This window comes from Sinohyriopsis cumingii, chromosome 5 (assembly GCF_028554795.1).
Source record: "Sinohyriopsis cumingii isolate HCF-2022 chromosome 5, ASM2855479v2, whole genome shotgun sequence".
Classification (NCBI taxonomy): domain Eukaryota; kingdom Metazoa; phylum Mollusca; class Bivalvia; order Unionida; family Unionidae; genus Sinohyriopsis; species Sinohyriopsis cumingii.
The window spans coordinates 148,566,061-148,584,169 of NC_142965.1; the positions used below are offsets into that span (position 1 = coordinate 148,566,061).

General features: G+C 41.3%; 1 protein-coding gene across 1 annotated transcript in view; it reads left to right on the forward strand.

Annotated features, from left to right (window-relative positions):
* The window catches only part of LOC149800433 (uncharacterized), a 94,347-nt gene extending 90,621 nt beyond the window's left edge, over window positions 1-3,726 (forward strand). Inside the window, exon 17 of the mRNA XM_089960064.1 lies at window positions 515-3,726. The gene's annotated coding sequence lies outside the window, so the exon portion shown is untranslated. The remainder of the gene's footprint in view (window positions 1-514) is intronic.
* The last annotated feature ends 14,383 nt before the right edge of the window (window positions 3,727-18,109 follow it).

An 18,109-nucleotide genomic window follows, 5' to 3' on the forward strand; every position in this document is an offset into this window, starting at 1 on the left:
GTAACAATATGTATCGGTACGGGAATCACATATCTGTGAAATATTATTGAAATGTGCTATACACAACAGAGTCATCAGAACCCAAAATACCTTTTTATAACGAAAACCGCAAAATGCAAAAACTACCAACATCAATTGAAATTTACTTGTGTTGTTTATTGCAGAATGTGAGCAGCAAAACAACTTCCCATTTGCAATGTGTTTGTATGCTAAATCAATCCATACTTGTCTAGTTTATTATCGGTATCTATCACATTCGCCTTTTATAACCTTAAGTAGAATCCTTCTTGTACTTTAAAGTGGAACGATGTTTAAGATGTAATGCAAACAGTTTCTGTATTCAGTCTCTAATAGATTTTTCACAATTAGCCACTCCACAAATTGACATTAAATGTGGCTCTTCAAATGCTTTTATTCTTACCAAAATATAGTTTTGAATTTAAGTCTCATCATTTGAAGCAAAATAAATATATATTATGTAATTATCTACACTGTCTTTTCCATATATTTGCAGGTGGTTACCTTGTTTAACTCCATCTAATTATCATCACCACTATGAAGCAAGAGTAAACAAGAGTCATGTTTCCTACTTTTATCACTCCAAAAGTATCAGAATGCTTCTTTTGGTACACATGCTGAGAATTACCCTAATTGTCTTCATTGTAAGAAAATACGAGATATCTAGAAGATAACAATGTTCTAATAATGAGATTGAAGCATAAATAAGGAACTATCTGATTAGGAGGTAAAATAAAACTGGCAACAGCACCAAAATTGGTTAGTCTTACATATATTTAGTCCTCGCTGTGAAAAAAAAATGGCGGGGGTACCAATAACAATTGGAGGAGCTATTCTTAACGGTTTATCATTTGCATGAAGCAACTATCTGTACCAAGTATGAGACCCAGATGTGATATCGAATGGACCAAAAAATATGAAAAAGCCATACAAATAAAAAAGCAGACTATAACTGCATGGTTCACTGAGAACAGAGCAAACACACTGGGTAACTACAATAAAAGAGCAAGAGAACTTGGTTTGATGACTCAGAATTTAAACAATCTGGAAGATGTTTTGGTCCACATGCATCTACGTCCCTGCTCCAGACAATATAAAGTAGAACTTTAGAAACCAAGGCAACCTAAATTTAATCATATCCAAATGAGAACATATTCATTACATATGTGATGAGCGTTAGTGTATTTACTGCTCACAAGTGTACAATATTCAAAAAACAAGTATCCACAGTACAATCTGCTTTATTGAAGCTAGTGGTGCTGATTTTGTAGGTAATTGTGCCGAGACCAGTTTTATTTTTCTGCTTTAGTATATGGCAATATACGGGGGAAAAGAAATTAACTCCTTAAAACAGAAAAAGGGACACATTGAGTAAGATTAAACCTGACCAGATTGAACAGAGAGCGATACCAATGCTACGTAACTTGATTGTGCCAGATAGTCTTTTTCCTCTTGCTTGATATGAAAGTAAGATTCTGTATATAACAAAAACCAATCATCTTGATTGAATATATGCTAACAAAAATGTTTTATAAGCCTAGTTTAATTTTCTTATTTTAATGATAGATTAATCATACTAATTGCATTAATATTACAATGCATTCAGTAAAACGCGATTAGTTAAATTCATGTGTGTTAAGGGGTGTAGTTTCATACTTTGTATATTCATCATTTCAAAAACATGCATATTTTCATAGTGTCAAGATTCATGAGTCATTTACTCACCAACACTATATAGACTCAATATTCATTATATGTAGTTATTATGAAAGTCTGAGAGAGAGAGAGTGTGTGTGTGTGTACTATTTTGTGTTACTTAAAAATCCCTGATACTTTTCTATCGTGACTCAAAATATGAACTTTGCCAAGAAAATATTAATACATCTATAACTGATTATAGTGAGACCTGCGCGAAAGTCGTCCCTCTTAGTTGCATCTCATTTGTTATTCGATTCTGTTTTCTTAAAGGTTCTTAGGATATATTTTTAAGTCTTGACATTAATGTCACCTTTCCTCAAGTCACATTTTGTACATAAACTAGTTATCCAGCAACAAAATGCAAAGTTCTGTCTGCTTTACCATCATTAGCTGCGCTGGAAATTATCATTTTATAAATGAAATTGTGACTTTATGTTTAAAGAAAATTATGGACATTTATTGCTAATTCAAGAAAGCAAAGTATTTCAGAAAGCAGCTGTTTTTTATTACATCCCTAATAAATGTTTTTATGTTTTTCGATGATTCTACAAAAATTACAGGTCCGGATTAGTATATATTTCTGATATAAAGTCCTGTGAATTAGTTGAAATTTGAACCATCAAAATTTTGAATCTTTGGTGACTGAGCATATCTGAGAAAAGGTTCTTTTACAATCTTACGAATCTGGAATACTTATTGTTTTAATATATGCATTTCTACAGTAATTGCTATTATTTTCTAAAATGCATGGACAATCTTTGTAATATTTTCTAGAATGCAGAATATCCAATGGAGAAAAGTTTTAATGCCACTAAAAAATTATTAGGAATTTATGTATCACTCTACATTTTTAACTGCAAATATAATATTCCTGTATCTCCAAGGTTTAACGCAATATATTTGTTGCTTTATTTTAAATTTTACCATAATTACCTAAAATATAAATAATATAAGTGATTTATTTTTCAAACTGCCTTATTATAAAAAAATACAAGTACTTCTGACGTTTTCATTTTTATTTTTATTAAAACAAGGGGTTAAATCAATCACCATAAACTGCTGGTCATGAAATGTCTGCCAAGATTCTAAAACAGCCTTTACAATTTCGTTCTCAAGGACACCTTACATATATACATGCAGATCTATGAAAATCGTTTTTAAGTTTTTGGTGAATAGAAAATTGCAATTGTTTCCATCTACTTTATTTTTGAAAACTTTATATACATTTTTATGAAATACATACGTGTTTCTACATTTCCTATATTTAACCCATTTTTTATGACTCGATTTGATTATAGCCTACAGTTGCTATTTTTACGCTTCCAAGCCAGGCTGCTGTTTTTCGTCTACAGTTGAACAATGTCTGGAATGTTCTGCAAACGTTTGTAACAGTACAGATGTTTGTCTAATTGATTCTTGAGAAATAATAATGTATCATTTTCATGAATTGGCAAGCAAATTACAGTATCAACCAATATAATGCCTCTAATCTTTGGATTCTACGTTATCGCAAAGAATTAATACTGCACATATGGTGACCGGTGATCTTCTTGCCAGTACCCTCTGCCTACGTTAAACCAAGATGATTGATGTCCAATGAAAATTAGACAGGCTTTATTTTTTTTGTGCATAACCCTTACGTATTTTATAATAGATTCAACAAATGTTAATAATACAATAGATTAGACAATCGAAATCCTTTTCATGGAGTTTAAGTCCATGTATTTATATTTTTGTCTTGTTCTCAGTAAATAAAATCATAAATAGTTATAACGTTTACCCAATAAACCTGATTTTAAAAATCCAGTCTGGTTTGTGTCTATTAAAGCAGGTGAAGCTCATAAATCTATTTGCTATTGCAATTTACCAGTAGCATTTAAAAGAATTTTTGTTTGAAAAGTTGTGCATCTGTATTTCCTTCAGCTTGTTAGTTTTCATATTTGTTTCCAACAATTTCCTGTAACTATCTACTGATTTAGAAATACAAAAGTGATAAAAATATTTGTTTAATACCGTTTTTGTTTCTTCTAAAGTATCTTTCTGTTTAGCAAGTACATTTCCATCTTTAGCTGTGAGTGTATTCTTTTCTCTACTTATCAACTTACTACTTTCGAACCTGAAAAAATCTTTCTTCAATCTATTATAGCAGCAGAGGGGGCAAACCCACTTCATTTTATAAGAGTTAATTTGGTAAACTAACCCTTAGTACAATAACGAAAAAACGTGAAACCGAGGCCTCTAACTTTTCAAGAGTGAGTCTCTCTGCTGGGTTAGTTGTTTTTCGTGTTAGTGGGGTTTTTTTTCGGGTATACACGTGAGTTTTACTACGATGACGCCTTTTTGAGGTCGCGTCCCCTCTGCTGCTATTAATTAAAAATTGTTATATCAAATAATGGCAAACCTCGGAGAAGCTTACACAACTAGATTTTCTCGGGAGCGAGAGGAAAGTAGTGAATGGGGATACATTAGCCTCAATGGAAATTAGCATTACAGAACCCCTTGGGAACGTTTAGCCTCAATGGAAATTTAACATGGGGAAAAATCGTGGAACAATATAGCCTCAAGGGGAATTTAACATGGGAAAAAGTCTTGGGTCACTCTATCCTCGAGGGGAATTGAACATGGGGAAAAAGTCTTGGGTCACTCTAGCCTCAAGGGGAATTGAACATGGGGGAAAAAGTCTTGGGTCACTCTAGCCTCAAGGGGAATTGAACATGGAAAAAAAAATCTTGGGTCTGTTGAGTGACAAGGGAAAATGGAACAGGGTCGGGACCCTATTTTAATAGGGTTCCGACCTGATGGGTCTATGAAAAGGGAACATACGAAAATTGAAACAGGGAGGATTCTCTATTTTTCTTAAAAATTAAAAAAAAAATAAAAAAGGGTAGGCAATTGAAAGTCTATCTCTTTTCGAGAAATGTGGGTGGCCCTGAAAAGGGCCTTTGGGTTTCTTCTTCTAATTTCTTCTATTTCTCCACCAGCTTCTTATTTTCTGTCCTACACTTTTTCTCTTCTTTTCTTTCTTTTCTTCCTCCTTTTTCTCTTCTTTCTGCTTCTCCTCCTCTTCTTTCTTCCTCTTCTCATTTTCTTCTTCTTTTGCAATTTTTTCGTTCCATTCTCTCATCCTTATCCTTTCCTTTTCATCCTCCTTCTCCTCCTTTATTTCTTTCATCAGAGCACTGATCATGTCCTTTACTTTTCTTAAATTGTTGATCTCCATCTTCACTCGATGGGGACTATAAGAATAGTGATCCTCGTTTAGCCTCACTAACATTTGCTCCATTATACCCAAATTTTCCAGGACGTCTTGCAATGTTTTCATTTTATCAAGTTGGTTTGAAGCCATCTTCTTTTTTATTCTCTGTAGAATGGTTTGAACGACGAATACTGGGGGTTCTTATACGAAAAGCGCGGACGTGATGGAAAACATCCCCCTAAAGCCCAAAAGTTATATTACCTAGATCATCACTTAAAACGTGCGGACGTGAAGGAAAACATCCCCTACTTTTCTCATTTCTTATGATCTACTATCCACATACCTTAATCAACAATAAACAAACCCAAAATCTGCTATCCACACACGCAAAGCATTAAAATCAAACCCCAAATTTACTATCACACAAACCAACTTAAGCTTTTACATAACCCAATAATCTACTATCCACACAAACGTACGTGATCGCTTACACACACACACGGAAAAAAGAGACAGTGTTGATATTCACACTACTCTACATACACACATTGGCAAATCGACTGTTATTTCTTTTCTAAAGGTTTGGGTAGCCCTGAAAAGGGCTGTTTGTTTTTTTTAACTCCATGGCACCTGCTTAATGACCTTCCAGGCCTGGCCCCCCACACACATCTTCTTCCCCAGTCTCTTTTCAGTCTTTTGGGGGGAAGAGCAGAGGCGTGATAAGTGGCTTCAGAATCCCAATTTTCTGTCTCTGGGATTCTGAAATTTCCTCTCTCTTTTTCTTCCTCTTCTTTGTTTCTTCTCTCCTCCTCCTCTTTGTTTCTTCTCTCCTCCTCTTTCATTCTTCCCTCTTCTACTATGGTCTCTGCAGCCAGCTCATTCACTATACGCCTGTCATATTCCAGGTGTACATGAAGTTCAAGCAGTTTTGCTAGTTTGGTGTTCATTCTGGTGTTGATCAATCAACAAGGGTAACTAGACTGCCGAGTGAAGGAAAACATCCCCTAAAACAAAATTGATATTACCTAGATCATGACCAAACAACGCGCGGACCTAAAAGAAACACTCACTGACTTTTTTATACTACCCATTACTAATTTAAAGATTTTCATTAATCATTCAATATACTATCCACATACGCAAAGCAATCAAACCCCAAATCTACTATCCCCACACGTCAAACAGCAACAAAAAAAAACGTGATCTTAATCTACTATCCACACAAACGTACGTGAACACTTACAAACACACAATCATATACACAAACAATTACACTCACACTATAAAAAAGAGTCGGTGTTTATATTCACACTACTGTACATACACACATTGGCAAATGGATTGTTATTTCTTTTCTAGAGTATTGGGGTAGCCCTGAAAAGGGCTGTTTTTTTGTTTGCTATGGCAATCTTTTAGTTTCTAAGAATGCGACGTCCTCTGACGACAGACTTTCTGACGATAGGTCTGCTTCTTCGGAAAGAGAAGAAGAACTCTTTGGTGTTGATACGACAATCGACAAAGACTCTGTCAGGTTCAGGTTGCTGCTGCTGTTGCTGCTGTTGCTGCTCTCTCTGCTGTTTCTGAAGTCTGTACTTCTCTGTCCATTCTTTTTTCTCCCTGTTCACTTCTTCTCTGAAGAGCTCTTCTATCAGGTCTTCAGTGACTTTTAGCATTCTCACATTCTCTATATCTTCTGGCTTCGGTATCAGACTGTGTCTGACCCTATGCAAATTCACGTAGGCTTCGTTTAGCTTAGCTAGTTTGGAGCACATCTTCGTAGGAGGATGAGTCGACAATGGATGGTTAGACTGGAGGCTACCCCGGCTTTAAAGTCAAAGCGCGGACGTGAAGGAAAACATCCCTCCACGGTTTTCGAGCCGGAACGTTCAATGAGTGTCATGAGAGGGAGAGAAAGAAGTCAAAGAGCATGAATCAACATTCTTATAGCCAAACAAAAGAGAAAGGTATTTTTTTTTTCAAAACACAACATTTTTTATTCAAAATCACTTAACACTAACAAACAACTCTAAGATTTTTTAACAATGACTTAACAATATAACATCAAACTTTTTTTTCTAATGACAAACATTTTTTTTCAATTAACACTCTACTTTTAACAGGGTTGACAACGTTGTGAATGAAATTGTGATTTCCACTGATGGAAGTCATTAGGCCATTGATGGATACTACGTTTCCTAGCTTGAGACAAAAGATAAGCATAATGGTCACAAAACCATTGATCTACTTTCACATCGTTTCTAGAAGAAGAACGAGGATCAAAATGAGTCACTAAATGTTTTAAGGAATAGCCCAGGCTGCGATGATGCAGAAAATACACAGAATATTGTCCACACACCAAGGAATCTGTGCCTTGTAATTTCACATTATTGGATCGGGAGGTCTGAGCATTTCTTCTCATAAAGTCAATGATATCGTCTTCCAAAGGGGGCAATCCATACGAATCAAAATATTCCACACATCCTTCTTGAGGAAAGTAGACGGCTACCCAGTGGGTTCCTGGGAGATGACTGTCGTCCGTGTTGATCACATAAGCTAGATGGTCTTGAGGTTTGCGATGAGGGAGTTCATCTTTAGCACATACGACAGGATTCCAAGAAGCGGTGTACGAACTGTGGTTCAAAACGTAATAAAGTTCCCAGGTATCCATGTTTTGTGTGTTTTTTTCTTCTTCACAGGTAATAATAAGTCATCAATTCGATCCTGACTTTTTCCTTGAAAATGTCTGACAAATAACCGTTTCTTCGCTTCGTCTCCCCACTCTGATTCAGGAGAGCTTCGATACGATGGATCTCTTGAGTGGTTAATGGTGAACAAGAATGTTCACGCAAGTCTTTATACCACTGATGCAACACGACTTCGTCCGAGATGAGACTCCAAGCTTCCTCCAGATACTCGTTCAATTTTTCTTCTTGACTCAGCATTAGGCATTTATCGTGTTGAATTTGACTGGGATGATCGTTTTGACATTCATAGCAATCTTTCTTGATCAATTGCGTCATTTTTTTGACCAAGTGTTTGGCAAAACAGGAGACTAAAATGGGCTTCTTGTTCTGGCCATCTTGACTTCATCATGATAACTTCTTCGTCTTTGTCTTGATATTCTTCTTCCCCAGTCTCCTCACATTCCATCTTCAAAGTTTCTCCACTAGGTAAAGAGGGATAACAGTCTTCCATGGCTTCTAATAGTCTAGAATGACTTCTCTCAAACTGTTGATTTCTATGGTATTGTCAAATTGTGCATACAGGATGCCGTTCACTGTGTGATCTGGAGGTGGATTTGCAAACTGAAGTTCCACACGAATCTGACCCGATTTTATAGGGTGGAAATGTCCCTCGTCGCTGCCTTGGTCTGGAGTGAAATCAAAACCCCACAAAGCGTAGCCTCCTGCATAATCGTCGTACGAAATACCGTGACTGGTGTTGGTTTCTAACTGTCCGGTGGCTTCGTACAGGGACAAGTACGATCTCAAATAATTCTTCGCGACACCAAAGTTGGGCTCAAAGGGTCGGGTACACAAGGTGTTGCCGTCGCGACTGACTTCGATCTTGGACACATTGCAATGTTAAAACTCAAAAGGATTTTGATCGTGGGTGCCGTTGAAGGCTGAATTCCTGACGATACCAACAACCAAACGCTTGGGTAACTGTCCTTGGAACAGATGATCTTCGATCATAGATCGCTGTCCAGCGGGAATAGTGAACGTTTTCACTTCTTCGCGTCGTATCGGATACTTGGCGGTCGTTCTGCTCAACGTCTGACTGACGTCGTTTCCCACTTTAGGTAACACTTCCACACGACACACGTAAAGTCGGGCTTCTTGAATGATAGTTTTGTATTCATTGGCATGGGCCATCAAATGGAAAGCGGCACTGCTACGATTCAGTCTCAGACGGATATCCACCCCGTTTAGCAAATACTTTTCTTGTAACCACATGTCCAAATGCAAACGATCCATCAGTTCTAAACTTCGCCCTTGCAGAATTTTCTTACGACGGTCGTTAAACCCCACATTGTGAGGATTGTCATCTTCTGTCAGGACTGTGTCGCTAAACGTGCCTACACCTGCCGTGTCAGGTTTCCATACCACGCAAGCATCCAGATGAGTATTCTTGGCTTCTTTTCCGTACGTCAAGAGATTTTCCAGGTAGGCACGATATGGGTAAGTATCCATGCTGCTGCTGACCAGTTTGTTATTCAAGTACAAGTCCACTTCGCTTAACAAGGAATGCATGAAATTGTTGACAGGAGCTACTCTAGCATCGCCTCCTGGATTGGTGTTGTCCGTTTTGATCACTTTCACTTTCAAATACAGGTAACTGCTATTCAGATCGATGTAATCTTCGGGTTGTCCTTTGATTTCAGACTCGATGGGAGCGGAATCCGTCAAAGAGGAGACGGGATGAAATTCCACCCACTGGGATTCTTGCATGGTCATCATGGTGGGGGGCATGGCAAACAGATCCAGTTCCGACTTGGAACAGGCGCAAGACTCTCGGTGCATCATTTTTTTCTCTTTCTCAATTATCGAAAACGTCTAAGTCTCGAACGGTTCTTCTTTTCTTTGCCTTTCTAGCTTTAGACGTGTGAAGTCTGGTGAAAGGGTGTTTTCTTCGTCGTCTCTTTCTGCCTTGTCCTTGCTGAATGCTTGACTCGGTAGCGTGCAGGGCATTTATAGGTGTGTCTCGTCGGCCCAAAAGGTCTTTGCCCGTTTGCAGCAAGACATTTTTGCCTGCCCTCATGAAGGCTTCTTTAGGATTTTGTTTGTCGATGATGACATTTTGGAGAAATTCTTTGCCTTGTGTCAGTGCCGCATCTTTCAAGGCGTGCAATCCGCGCGTCAGCATCGGTTTCAACACCGGGGCCACCGAACGAAAGGCCGATTTTAACATATCTCCTAAACCGTGTCCTCGCTGTCGAGCAACCCCTCGGTACACTGGATACATGACTTACGAATCGTGAGAAAACCGTTTTCGAAAATGGAGTTTCACCGTGACTTTTCCTTTGGTGAATGGAATATTTTGTCCCAGATCTCCTTTTATAGCAATGTTGACCGTGTCCAAATACGACTTGCTGACAGGCAAATAGTGAGGATGTACAAAGTGGTTCCACCTTCCTCGTCAGTGACCGTGGCAGAATCCACTTTGAAAGGAATGACACGCAGTAACGGCACAGAGGTGTGTCCCACCACGTTATACTCCACCACATCGGAGTACACAAACATCAAATTCAGTCCTTGGTTCAGTTCTACCGGGGCACGAAATAACTTGCTAAAAGACTCGTTGTCGTAAATGACTGGCAATTCGTTTCTCTTCATCATGGCCTTCCTCATGTCCATGTCTCCGCCCAACATGTCAAACAATTCAGGACAAAATAAAATGGACACGATTTTACTCCCGTCAAATTTCATCAAGAAGCGACGAGCTGCTTTGTGGTATTCCATGGTGACACTTTTTTTGACACTTTCCAAAGCTTTCAGAAACACGACATTAAACCTGGAGGCTATGGTGCTCACCAAATGTTGACCACTAAAATAATAGCCTGGGGGAATGAACATGTGATAGGTGGTGTACGTTGATTTTTTTGTGCCAGGGGTTTTCTTGTCATATTTGCCATGGGTATCCAAGTACTGTTGCAATTGTTCGTCATGAACTTCCACATCAAAAAAAGTTTGATTGGGAAAGACATTGAGGACTTGGGTCGGGTGAATGATTTCTACTAAAGCCACTTCCCGATGGGCTTCGTGATCTAATGGAATGGTCTGAGGTAATTTGGCCGTGTAACAGCACAACGTGTTGTGGGGAAACACCTCCATGGAACTGTCACTGGGTAAGGTTAAGTAAAATTGGTTTTGGTGACTCATAATTCCAGAGTTCTGTGGCTGTCCGAGGGGTTACTGGACGTCAGAGGCGTGTTTCCGCTCAAAATGGGGTTATTGTTGTTGTTGGAGTGGTGACTGGCACTGGCACTGGACACAAGGTTCCCGTGGTCCCCGTTCGAGGAGAATTTCAGGGAGGGATTAGGAAGCAGGTAACCGATGCAACTGCTCAATAAAATGGTCCACAATTGTTTGTCTCCTTGTTGCAAACTCAAATTGGCGATGGCTGCCCCGATGACACAATACACCACGAAGACTTGGCAGAAAAAGACGATTTGCGTTTTAGGCACACGTTCTCCACACCACACTCACAAGGGTTGTTTTTGTAAATCTTGCAGAGAAGAACTAGGTGAAGGTGTGGTCGACGTAGCTGCGTCTGTGTGAAAGGGCATGATGGTCACTTCTTTTTATAGTCGATGACTTGCGAAGCGTCGATCAAAGAATCAAAACTGGGTGGATATCCTTTCCAACGTACTTTCACTTCTTTGACACGTCGTTTGCCCATTTTACGGGTTCTGCGTTCGAGAATGCTTTCGATGTCGTACACGTCGTCTTCTTTTTTGGTGACACGTTGTAACTCGGGTAAGTAAAACGTTCCTTTGAGCACTTCTCCGTTCATGTCTTCCAATTTATAGACGACAGGATGACGGCCATGCACTCGTCCAGTGACACGAAACAATTCGGTCGTCCAGTTAGGTAAGTAATCTTTGTCGAAAGTGCGTTTGGTCTTGCCAATGCGTATCCAATCTCCTACGGTCAACACTCCACTTTTCTTGGGGACAGCCCTCGTCGGGGACGTATCAAACAGGCGCTCAAACACCAGCACTTCGTTTTCGGGAGTCACGTCTTGCGGGGCACGTCCGATGCTTCGATGGTAAGATTGGTTGTACGCTTGCACCAGGTGAGGTAAGATGTCGATGTACTTCAGAGTGTGGTGATGCGTAAAATATTTCCACATACGTTCTTTCAAAGTGCGTTGAAAACGTTCCACGATGCTGGCTTTGGTTTCGGGATTCTCGGTGGTAAAAAAAATGAATGTCACGTTTCTTTAATTCTTTTTGGAAAGCTTGGTTCAGAAATTCGGTGCCTTTGTCCGTTTGCCATCGAAGAGGGTGACGACCGCTTTGTTTCAACACTCGTTGCAGGGCTCGCACTAACTCGCTGCTCGATTTGGAAGTCAATGGTACGACCCAGGCAAATTTGGAAAAGACGTCGATGACACAAAACAAATATTTGTAGCCACGATTGTAGCTCGCCAAATGAGAGACATCGGCTAAATCGGCTTGCCATTCATGATCGATGCCTTCCACTTGGGTGCGACTTCTGGAAAACTTGCGTCGAATGGGTTTGTGTAAAGTGTAGGTAGCTTGTTCTTGTAACCATCGTTGCACTTGAGGTAAACGGAGACTTTTCAGTCGCATTTTGGCAGCACGATACAATTTTTGGACTCCTGCGTAACCTGCAGGATGCGAGGGATCGTAGTAAATGCTCGCTAACACTTCTTCCATTTTGTGTTTGTGTGTTAATAAGGCACCCACTCTTGGAAGATGCTACTCTTTTTCTCTTGGGGTACTTTCTTGGATTGCAATGCTTTGCGTGTGCGACCAGCAATAGGTGTCGCAGAGGAGGATGTCGGAACAGGGGATATCGGTTCTTTTTTCACTTCTGTCTTCACTTCTGTCTTCACTTTCTTTTTCTCTTGTGATGAAGAAGGGGTGGTCATCATCTTTTTAATCCATCCAATTCTGGAGGTAGGTGGTGTTGTTAACTTGCAAACTTTTTCTGGTGGAGTTTGAAACCCTTCTTATTCTTCTTCTTTTTCTGTCTTGGTCACTGGTAGTGGTGGTGGTGGTACTGGTGATGGTGCTGGACTTTTCATCAAGGTCTTAAAATCTTTCAGAGTGGGTAGAGCTGTTTCGTCTAAAGCTTTCTGGTGAAAGAGTTGCAGTCGTTGCAAGAGTTGACCGTACTTTTGCGATTTTTCTGTTGCCGACAAATCTTGGCGATCCATCAAGGACTGCAATTTGTGTTGTAACTGGGACATTTCGCTCAAATGGGGATTGGGAGGTAAATGTGGGGTGCGTTGTTCTTGCCATCGATGGTATTCCATCCATCGTTTGTAAGGCACTAAAGCTAGTTTTCGTCCTTCCATGGGGTTGTCAGGGGTCGATCTGACATCTTGGGACTTCCGAGGGCCTTTTTATCTTGCTCCCACCAGTCCTCCCAACATGGTTCCCAAGACTCCTTTCAGCAAGGGGCCTAACAAGAGAGGTAAAATGCCTCCACGTTGGACCAACATCTTCTTCTTTTGACGAAGGGGGATTTTCTTTTGAACCATTTGGCGAAGAACGTGACGATGTTTGCCTAAGCATTGTTTCTGATGTTTGGACAAAGGGATCGTGCCTTTCAAGACGTTCAAACAACGTTCGCACACGGTATCGATGACCTCTTTGGAAGCTGATTGAATGAGTTTTTTTCGTAGGGGTGGAGAAGCTTTGGACAGGACAGATAACATGTCCCCATGTTTGACTAAACGTGGTGGCAGTCCTTTCCTTTTCTTTCCTTGGGGTTGTTTAGAAGAGGGATGTTTTCTGGAGGGTGACATCTTCAGGAGCACCAAAACACTGATACCCTACTTGGTCACACACCTTTTTTATACTGGAACGCGTCGCCACTGATTGTCTTTACGTCGTATCAACTTCAGGACAGGCATGACACGTCGTGTAGGGGTCCTCAACGGACTAAATCGAGCCAGTTCTTGCTTGGACAAATCCAGTAAACTTTGTAACATGCCCTATCTTTCTTGGACTTTGATTTTGGGAGAAGGTACTTTGTGAGCAGCAGCCACTGCCACTAAATTGGAGGGTCCTGCTACTGGGGAAGTTCTTGGGGTCATCAACGGAGAAGTTCTTGGTGTGATCAACGTCTCCAAGTACTCTTCAGTTCTTGGTGTCATTAACGGAGAAGTGAATGAACTTGAGGCTGCCGGAGACGCAGTCACCGCTGTGGCAGGTCGTGGTTTGCGAGTGTAAGATTGCGTCCTGGCCGAAGTGCCTCTCTTGCGACTAGTTTTCTTCTGTGGACTTTTCTTTTTCTGGGGACTTTTTCTCTGTTTCTTTTTCTGGAGTCTTCTTTTCTTTTTCCGGGGTGGTGTCTGGTATGAGGAGGGTCCCGCCACTGGAGAAGTTCTCCTTGGGGACCTGGTCTTTTTCTTCTTCTTGGAGCTTCGTTTGACTTTTTTCTTGGGGAGAACTTTGGGGGCATTAGGATCCCATCTTAAGAGCGAGCGAATGATGACCCCTCCTAGAGTACCGCTCCCTCCAGGTTTCAAAATGATTTGTTTTTTGGTTTGAGTGTCGATGCGGGGATCGGCCAGTTGGGTCAAAGCGACTTTGTTTCGATCGAAAAAGCGTTTGGTTTGATGAGGAATCTGAATGATCCCTTGGAGTAATTGACGTGCTGTCACCGTGAACCATCGTAAGACTTCTTTGAGACTAGCTTATAAGACACGAGCTCGTGTTTGTGGATTTTTTTCTCGACTGATGCCACACAAGGCACGAATCAATTTGACGGGAAGATGCGACTGAAGGGACGTCATGCTGACGTTGTGTGAGACAGGGGAAAAGTGTCTGAGGTTTTTATAAATTTTTTTGTGGAATGAAATTAAGTCGAGCACGGAGACGTGTACAGGACAGGCCCTCCGTCTTGGCACCAGTGGTGAAACAAGTGGGTACGAAATCGCAAATCATCGGGGGTCGTAGGTTTCAAATCGACGAGTAAATAGGCGTGTGGAGTTTGAGTGGCATCGTCGTATGCCTGAGTCAGCCAAGGCGTTCCTAACTGTTTGGCTAAGACTTGCACTTGCGATTTATCTCGAGGGCTTTTAAACAAGACCACGTAATGCGCATTGAGACTGATGGTGCGATGGGCTTTACTTTGTTGAAACAAATTTTGAGTGATGTAAACGACACTGGCATTACGAAGATGCCCTTTGCGCGTGAACCACAGTTTAATTTCTTCTTCGTCTTCTCCTAACATGTCGTCAAAAATGACCAAATGGGTTTGACGGGAGTCAGAGACGATGCCGTCGTCTTCTTTAGGAATACCTTCCACAAACACGATGGAATCGCCTTAACTTTCTCGCAAGAGGCTGTACGCCGATTGCCACCCTTTGTAACACCACACGATGCGTTGAGGTGGATGATCGATCAAATGATGTTTATGTTCGATCAAACGTTTGACGAATTCGGTTTTGCCTGAACCGCTAGGTCCAGCAATGAGCATGTTAAAGGGATGGCGAAGATACAAAGCCTCCCAACTGGCACGATCTAAGTGTTCGTCAATGACTTTGACAGTAGAAGACGAGGGAGCAGAGACAGCAGAGGTAGCCATAGTGTCAGGAATGTCACTTGTGACACGAAAACAAACAAGACGACAGTTTATATACTTTTTTCAGGACACGTTTATTGAATGTTTCAAATATGAACAACACGAAAGACAAAAATACATAAAAGCCAAATAGTTATGTACAGGAATAAAAAACACATCAAAACAATCAAAGTGGAATATAAACAAGTCTCTGTACAACATGTTTTGGGTAACCAAGATGTCCTAGGGACAGTGTGTAATGTTCTTACAGTCTCTACATGAGATATTGTCACACAAGGGTCCTCCCGGAATGACCTTTCAGGAATGTCCATGACAGTTCTGTCCTGAAGCGAGTGGTTGTTCTCGGTGACGGGTTCTTCTGGCACTGTCACTAACACAGGTTGAAAAGTAACTTTTTTCATTGAACAATTCTCGTGCATACTGGGCCATTTCTTGGGTCCAAGCCTCAAAACACCCCTTTTTCCAGTCACGAACATCTGTCCAGTGGGGGTGTAAGTCACAAGCTACACACACATCGTCATACACGTCTTCGGTAGCTAAAAGTTGACGAATCTTTTCTTCCCGTTGAGGTCGAGAAGTATCCAGATGAAAACGCAAGGCTTTGAGCAAAAGCAGTCTTTCGTGACCATTTAAGGCCAATGAGGTGGTAAGTACGGATCGTAAAGAGTCCACAAGGAATCGGCTGGTAAACGAAATCCCAGAAAACAAGTCACTAAGACACACACCACTTGTCGACCCAAATTGAATGGATACAGTTCTTGTAATAATCGATGGTAATGATCCACGGTTTGAATATAGTCATTGAGTTCCTTCCACGGAATCTGTTCAGTTACATGTGACCTGACATAAGTCGTGGCATGGCAGCCTGTTTTTATAGTATCTTTGTTTCGGAAACAATACACGTACTTTCTAGCCAGAGATCTTCGTTCTCGGTGATGTCCAACATTTCACTCCTAGCCAGTCTGGTTTCTTCTTCAACGACATGGTAAGTTACCTTAATGTCTCGGTCCCACTAAGGGTAAGTAATGACAATTCTTGACCATCGAGCATGTTCTAGGGAGGCCGAATCTTGCGGTTCCCAGTGGTGAAGTAACACACCGCAACTGAAGCACTTGACTTTATCCCATTCACCCAAGTAGTAAAATCCGGCTCTGGCTAATTCTTCGGGGGTCGGTCCTCCCAGATACTTAGGCCATTTTCCTTTGAACGATTGAAGACGATTTTCAAAGTCGCAGTATTCCGACAAACGCACAGGGAACGAATATTCGTCTTTCACAGGTTCGTTTCGATGAGGGTTGGGTGACATGGACAGGAGTTTGCTCAGAGCTGGATGACATCCGTAGGGGGGTAGACGTGAAGGTGAACATTCACCTTTAAAACGAAACCCAGTAAAGTGTCCAAGAGGCCGAGCGGCATCGCTATCGCATCCCTCAGGTTTGGCACGCACAGCATCACTTTCCATGAAAGGGGTAGTGAAAACAAAGTTCCCATGATGCTTTACGGCATCGCTAAGGTCACAGCGTACAGCATCGTTCCCATCGCAAGGCTCACAATCGCATTCCACTTCAGAAACCCCACACTTGAATTGTGCCTTTCTAAATTTGTTTTGTGTTTCTCGGAAAGTATTCATCTTGTTCGCTTGGTCTTGGTAGTCACAACGAACTATCGATCTTGCCTAGGGTTCCTTTTTATATACAGACCAATACCGACGTGTCCATACGGTAAGGTGAAATGATTGGGCAGTCGCACTCGCTTCTGGCACACGATTTGATAGACTTTTTCCAAGGGTCGACTGACGATGTGGTGAGTGGGTAAACGTACAATCTTGTCGGGTTGATAGGTGGTCACTTTAAAGTGTTGATCTTTTCCAGACTGCAAGGCCTCTTTCAGTACCCCAAAGTTGACCACTCGACTGGTACGATAATTCAGAGTCAATCCTTTCACTTTACACGTCGTGCACTTCTCCTTGTGGGCCCCGGTATTCGTAGCCGTAATTTTTAGGACCGCCACTAGCGAAACTTAGAATCTTGTCGTCGGGATGCTCGTCTGTCCAGGCTCCTAAACGGTCTCCTTCGATGTCACGGTGATGTTGACTCGGGTGATGGATGTAAATGCAACTATCCGTGTCAAAGTACAGGACACGTTCCCTTAACAGTTCTAAAGCTTCGTACAATTTTAAGCGAGCATAGGCTGTCACGTAAGCCGCAATGATAACATTTCCAAAGGGGTCGTCTTGTACAAAGTCCAGATCTTCTTCGTAATTCACTAAGATCAAATCCTCGCGAACGACGTCCACGTGTTTCATGAATTTGGTTTTGTCGTGAATCATCTGGAAGTAGCGGGAAGGTTCTGTCAAATATTCCGTCTTGGGTAAACACGGTCGTTGTGCCATTTTTCCCCACAAGCAATTTAACATCACTTTGGCAAACGATCGCCTGCCTTCGTTTTTCTCGATGTGGTCTAAAGGGATGCCTTCTTGTGCCCAGTACTTCTCTTTGAATGTCTTTAGGTCTTCGGGAGTGTGACACCAGGACGGATAACCGTTGGCTTCTTGCTTCAGTTTCAAAAGGCATCCACGTAGTCGGCGAAAATACCTTTCTGACTGGGGTCACCCTTGTGATATTGTTCTGTCTTGGGAAAGTGACAAATTTCGTACACTTCTAACAGTTGATATCCCATGTCCAGAGCTTTGAACAATTCTACGCTGACCCGCGTCCCCGTCAAGGCCCGTTCTTCCTGGGTGTGATGGCAAGGTTGATCTTGGTTGCACGTTTCGGCACAAGTACGGCACAAAGGAAACATCAGTTTGCCTTGGCAATGGTGAGGTAACACGGGATGGTACAAGTCCGTGGGAAGCAAAAATTTACACTTCATCAGACCTTCGTATTGTCGAATGTTTTTCAGGTCGATG